General features: G+C 31.4%; 1 long non-coding RNA gene across 2 annotated transcripts; it reads left to right on the top strand.

Annotated features, from left to right (window-relative positions):
- Positions 1-676: 676 nt before the first annotated feature.
- LOC131655602 (uncharacterized) lies at positions 677-6,318 on the top strand. 2 transcript variants are annotated; one of them, XR_009299831.1, is made up of 3 exons: positions 677-862; positions 951-1,032; positions 6,055-6,318. It is a non-coding gene; the product is annotated as an uncharacterized LOC131655602 (long non-coding RNA). The 2 variants fall into 2 exon arrangements; XR_009299830.1 differs by lacking the exon at positions 6,055-6,318 and adding an exon at positions 3,488-6,036 and having other exon boundaries at positions 679-862.
- The last annotated feature ends 287 nt before the right edge of the window (positions 6,319-6,605 follow it).

Below are 6,605 nucleotides of genomic sequence, written 5' to 3'. Positions count from 1 at the left end.
CTATAATGGGTGTGACAAAATGGACTAGACTCTCTGATCTGGTCCATTTAACTCATTATTCATATGAAAATGAATTGAATTTTCAACTTGATTTATTTAGTTTTTACTAATGAATTTATTTTGAAATTTATTTTATTTTAAAATTTGTTTAATGCTATTGAATTTATTTTATGTTAGGATATTTATTTAATTTAAAGATTTATTTGATCTTTAAAATTTATAATTGTGATATTTTTGCTATTGACTATAATATAGAATATGTTTAATTATGTTGAATTTGTTTAATTATAAGAATATATTTGTTTGACTTGACTCACTCTACCAAGTTTTCCAGTGGTTGAATATGTGACGAGCTTAAACGGGACATATCTGAGATATATCTGTTTGTTTTGTTATTCACAGATTTTTTTATTAAGTTTAATTATAGTTTAGTTCATATATTTTAACTGATTTCCAAAATTAATCTTTTTTATTTTAAATTTAAATAATTTCATATGAATAAATCATTAATGCTATATTTTTTATTATATTTTAAAAGTTTTTGAGAAATAACTATTTTATTATTGAAATTAACGCAATTAATAAAAAAAATTAACAACCACCACCAACAATTTATAATATATATGAGGAAGAATTAGTCAGCAACAAGATTATCATGCTTCAAAATATCCATGTTTCCCTATAAATACATATTCTTCAAGAGATGATACATGTGCTTCCAATCCTAAACATTGCAATTTATATAGTAAAAGAAATATGGAACCTTCCTACAAATTGAAGTCATTTGTTACTCTTTTAGCAATACTTTTAATACTAATGTCATCTATGATGTTTACTGATGCCCAATCCAATTTCAAACATGGTATGTTTCTGTTAACTTTTTATCTTCTTTTTTTTTTCTTGATTGACAGAATGATTTATTTAAATTTCATATGGTTTATATGGTGTAGGGCGAAAACTGTTTCAAAATGATTATTATGGGATTGGCTACCCAACTGGACCGAGTGGATATGGAGCATATAGCCCTCCTACGTAACTCTTCTCATATTCTTTTTCTCTTAACTTTTTATCTCTATTTCAATTTTAATATTTTCAATTATTATAAAATTAATTTATAATAAAGGAATAATGAAATTAAGAGAGAAATAAAGAGCTTAAAAAAAATAAATGAAGAGAGAAAGACAAGATCCAGACCAGTTAAATAGTACTTATATATATATATATATATATATATATATATATATATATATATATATATATATATATATATATATATATATATATATATATATATATATATATATATATATATATATATATACACTAAATAAGGAGTTATAAATTATTTGTATTTTATTTGGTAGTACAATTAAATTAATTTGGCATGTCCAATTTCATTTCAATCATATGTAATATCATTCACTCTTACTCTTGTAAGATGATGCTGGTGACTTCTTTGTTTATCGTTTTTTGGGTTTTATCTAGTATTTGTCGCTTTGATAGTGTAACATTGAAGATGTGATCGTTATTTTTTATTCTTCTTATTGTTGAGATATTATTGAACTAATGTTTTATTTTGATTAAAGCAATTTCTATTTTTGAGACTATAAAGAGATGTTATTAAATGTTTAAAATTCCGCAGCACTAGTTCCGCAGAATTAAATCACCACTAAAGCTTGATAAGGTTCCAAATCCAACAAAGCATATCCTTACGTAGTAAATCTCTATTGATTGAATAAACAATAAACTACGTTAAGAATTGAAAACCTAAGCATGCAATATCCTACAGAAATTAAATATGAGAGTTAGAAAGAGAATACCACGAGATTTATAGTGCTTCAGTGTTCGTCCTCACTTTGCTTACTACACTCTTCAATGGTTTTCCATCGGAAACTGCTTTGTTCCTTTTTATTTTGTCAAATATTACAAGAGTTCATACAATCACTAATCCACAATAATGTTGAGAAAAATAAATCTCTTATCTGGATCTTAACTGGTATATAGTGTAATGTCAAACTCTTATGTGTAATCTTTACTCGATTCACGCTTCTTGAATCTTCTAGTATCACCAATTAATTTCAAGCCTTCATGTGTAGCAATCACCCCTTGATCCTACTGATTTCTTATGCGATGAACTGTCTAAAGATTTTAGAAGAACTCTACCTTGTCCATTGCCTTTTGTAACACTTGAGTTTTAGTAAATTATTTTATCTAATTTATTTTGATTTATTTTAATTTTGATGCATTTTAATTGAATTATTTTGGATGGTAGAGGTGTGTGAACTTGAGTTGAGGGCGTAGGAAGTATTAAGAAGTTGATAGATTTTTAATTAGAATTATTTAATAATTTAAATAATAATATTCTATTTTAATTTATTTAATAAAAGAAGAAAAAAGAGAACAATGGGAGTTGTAAATGCCTGAAATAAAAAATTGGAGTTCTGATTTGAACTCCATTGAAAGAGACGAAGTCTGCTTTCTGTAGCTCCATGGCGAGCCCCATGGCCGTGGCGGGCGCCATGTTCATGATGTGTAACTCGTCATGAAGCCCAGGCTTAAGTTTTAGAGCTGCTCGTCACACATGTGACGTTTTAGTGTGATAAGGTCCATGGCGTGTGCCATTACCATGACAGGTAACCTGCCATGAACCTGAAACTCACGTAATTGGTCTATTTGTGTGTTTTGAGTTGTAGATTCTGATTTTTCGACTTTAGTAGACTGTTTCGACATTGTTAGGGTTGTGTTGGTGCTGAGTTAATATGAATTAGTAACTAAAAACATTTTAAATGAGTGATTGGTGAATGATGAGAGCTTTGACGTTGTGTCGAGTATGATTTGTGAATTGTAATGAATGTTAGGATGTTTGAGATGTTAATTATGATTGTTGTGTTTCTGCATGTATGAGATAATAATTTGATTGAAAAGAGTTATTATATGCTTGAGTTGCATTGCGTTTATGTTGCGTTGTGCATATGTGAATTGTTGTTGTGTGGTAATCTAAAGAGGGGATTACGTGAGTTGTCAGTATAAATTGTTAATATCACATAGGGGTATTAAAGCATTGATTTATTTATGCATTTATGTATATGAGCATGCATCATATTGAGTTGAGTCAAGAGGCATGTTTACTATTTCAAAGAAGGGACTAATGACTTATCCTAAGCTCCGAGAGGGGGCTCATGAATTTAGAGAGGGGACCCAGCTCTTGAGAGAACCAAATGTTGAGTTGGCACTACATGCATATGCATCGAGTTGCATATTCGAGTTGCATTACCTAAATGAGTTGTATGCATGATTTTGATTTGAATGTGATTATAGAGCTGTGGGTGACAATAAGTTATGAGATGTTGTGATGCAATTTTTTGTAGAATATGTATTTATCTGTATTCTACCTTGCAATATATACTATATATATTTTATTGATGTGATTTTTCACTCCTTTGTTGTTGTTATGGTCTATGCTTCTCTTTGGAGTACAACTAAGCAGGTAACTAAATAGCTGCTTAGAGGAGGAGGATGGCGCGAGGATGTTCATCTTTCCTTTTGTTTTGCGTCTTTAGATTAAGTTGCTCTGATCTGTAACACTAAGCGGGCGAACGATGCTATTTTTATTTCTATTGTGTTAATTAGAGAGTTGGATGTTATACTCTCGATGTTTAAGTTGATTTGCGGAGATTTTTATTGTATTGTTTTTCGGTTTAATAAAGTATTTTTATGAAACTTATATGATTGGTGAAGCATGCTTATTGAATAAATTCCGTTGCGATGATACCTTAAGTGAAGGTGAGCATGCGATGACAGGTGTTGAATGTTTGTTTTAAATTTCTAAGAGTTACATAATAGGTGATGATTTTGAGAATGTGTGACATCCTATATGAATATGTGAAATATCTTTGATTTATTTGTTATATTATCCATGGGGAAATAGGGTCATAGACCTTCCACACAATTACTAACAAGGTAATCTGGAGAGAAGAACAACCTTCTTTTCATTCAAATTTGTTATCACCAATGTCAACAACCTCAATCTTGCAAGCTACCTAAAAATCTCAACCAAGTCTTCAATAACAATTAGTTTCAAGATAGTGTTATCGTGGCGCGAAAATTACCCGAGCATAAGGAACATTCGAAATACAACAGAGTCACCACCGAACTTTATTTATTCTAAAAGGAAAAGAAAAATATCAATAAAACCCATGAAAGAACAACAATATGGTCATCGCTACCAAAAGCGGGTTCGAGAGTCAGTTATGCAAAGGGAAGGTATTAGCACCTGTAACACCCCAAATTCTAGACTAATTATTTATTTAATTATTTTAGCGTGATGCTTATGTGTTAGTGTTTGTGTTATCTGTAATTTCGGGATATTTTGATACTTGGGATAAGGGTAGTTGCCTTAGAATTTATAAGGAATGAATTTAGATGCTTTGGTGTGGAGTGGTGCCTTAAGATTTATAATAATTAAGGTCTTGTGAAAGATTAGTTGGACTTGAGGTGTGTTGAGAATATGAAGTGTAGTTGGAGAATAATTATTTTATAATAATTATTATTAGCAAAATAATAGAATGAATATTATTTTAATAATTATTTGATTTATTTTAATTAGAGAAGGGCATTGTTGGTATTATGATTTAAGGGTATGTTGGATAAAAGAAGAAAAATAGAGAGATTAGGTTTTATTTTTGATGGATCGTGAAAACAAGAGGAAGAGGCAAGAGAAGAAGGAAAACCTAAGGGAAGAGAGTGCAGGAAGCCATGGCAAGAACTTGAGGAATCCAAAAACATAAGGTAAGGGGTGACTATTCTTTATTAAATAGTATTATAGTTTTGATGATGGTAGAATAGATTAAGAGTTGAACCTCTATTTAGGATGTTAAGGTTTATGAGATTCTGACACTGACATGCCCAATTTGATGAATATGATGCAATTGGTTTGTTATAATTGATGGATGATAGTTATATTGCATTGTTGTTGTGTTAGAATCATGAAAACTGATGAAAATTGGTCACTATAATGTGTGGGTTCGTATTTGGTGTTGATAGTGAAAGTAGGAATGAAGAAAAGTCATAAAATTGGAGTTTTCTGCTACAACAGCGTCAGGAATCGGTTCCCAGGTGGGAGGAACCGGGTTCCCATAGTAAAAACCCGAAACGGGGAGATTTTGTTCAGCAGGAACCGGTTCCCAGATGGGGAGGAACCGGGTTCCACAGATTTTTCTTAATGTTTACTTAACTTTAAAAGCTTCTAATTTTCAAACCGTAAGACCGTTTTAGACGCCGTTTTGGATGTTGTTCCTTAAATTGAATGCTCTACCATATGAAATAAATAAAACAACAATAACTTGATTTTATTTTAAAAAGTATCGTTTTCTCCAAATGTGATTTATTCTTGTATTGCATAATTGGTGAGGTGCAATGATTTGTTGTTTGCATAATTGAACATATGCAAAGACGTGTGTTGTGATAATATGACTGCTTCTACTTGTTAGGAAAATGGATATTGTTTGTGGTAAATATGGTTATCATGTGTTTTGATGAATGATGATGATTGATTTGTTTTGAATGATGCATGATACATGTACATACTTGTTGGTAATAACTATGTTGAGTTATGTGAGACGATGTTGTTCATCGGATCGGTGATGTTGTATGTATGACATATGTGTGCATTCATTCATACGCATTTTGTTGATGGATCTCGGTGATGTTATGGATCAAATGGTGGGTATAATTCCCATTGTGTGAAATTTGTGCCGGTTGGGCTGTATCTTGGTGAGGAATAGATCAGTCGGATGGGTTTAGCCCATGTTTGGTACCACATGCATAAGAGTCTGCATGGTCTTTGTATAAATTGTGACATGTCAGGATGAAATCCGGTGTTATGATTGTGTTGTGTTATTGGTGCATACTATTGACTTGAGCTTGTGATTGGTATGAATTGGTAAATCTGAATATGCTAAGTAGGGTGGATAATTGCTTATGAATTCTATATCTGACGATTTATAATGCTATTTAATTTATGATGTAGTCTCACCCTTACTTTGATGATTTCAGATTGAAGTAGCGGCTTAATCGATCGGTGAGGATGGCTTGTAAATTCATGTCTTTAGTTTTAATAAATAGGTGTCGGTGTCATGCTCTGAGACTTGTAACACTGGGGAACGCTTGATTGAGAATTGTTTATGCTCTATTATTTCATTTTGATTGTTTGGATAATAATTTCTTTTGAAACTAAGGCACGTGACCTTATGAATAGTATTTTATGTGGTTTTAAGAATTATCCAAAGTTTGTTTAATTTCCGCTGTGATAAACATGAATTTTATTCCAATCAAATGTTGTTTCCCAATAGAGAATGACCATGAATGTAGAATTTTATTTTAATTGAATTGCGACGCCCTTTTATTTATGTTAAACTCTGATTTTGCGCTATGTTTTTCGGGGTATTTAGAAGGGTGTTACAATAGTGGTATCAGAGCAGGTCGGTCCGTCCGGCCAAGTGTCGAGTCAGTTGAGTTGCGCGATAGTTGAATACTGTCGGCGTATTATCCCTTGGTACGTGACATGTGAGTGAATCACTATTGATACTTTTTTGTTTTGTTGTAGG

This window comes from Vicia villosa, linkage group LG3 (assembly GCF_029867415.1).
Source record: "Vicia villosa cultivar HV-30 ecotype Madison, WI linkage group LG3, Vvil1.0, whole genome shotgun sequence".
Taxonomy (NCBI): Eukaryota; Viridiplantae; Streptophyta; class Magnoliopsida; order Fabales; family Fabaceae; genus Vicia; species Vicia villosa.
This window is presented reverse-complemented; position numbering and strand designations above follow the sequence as displayed.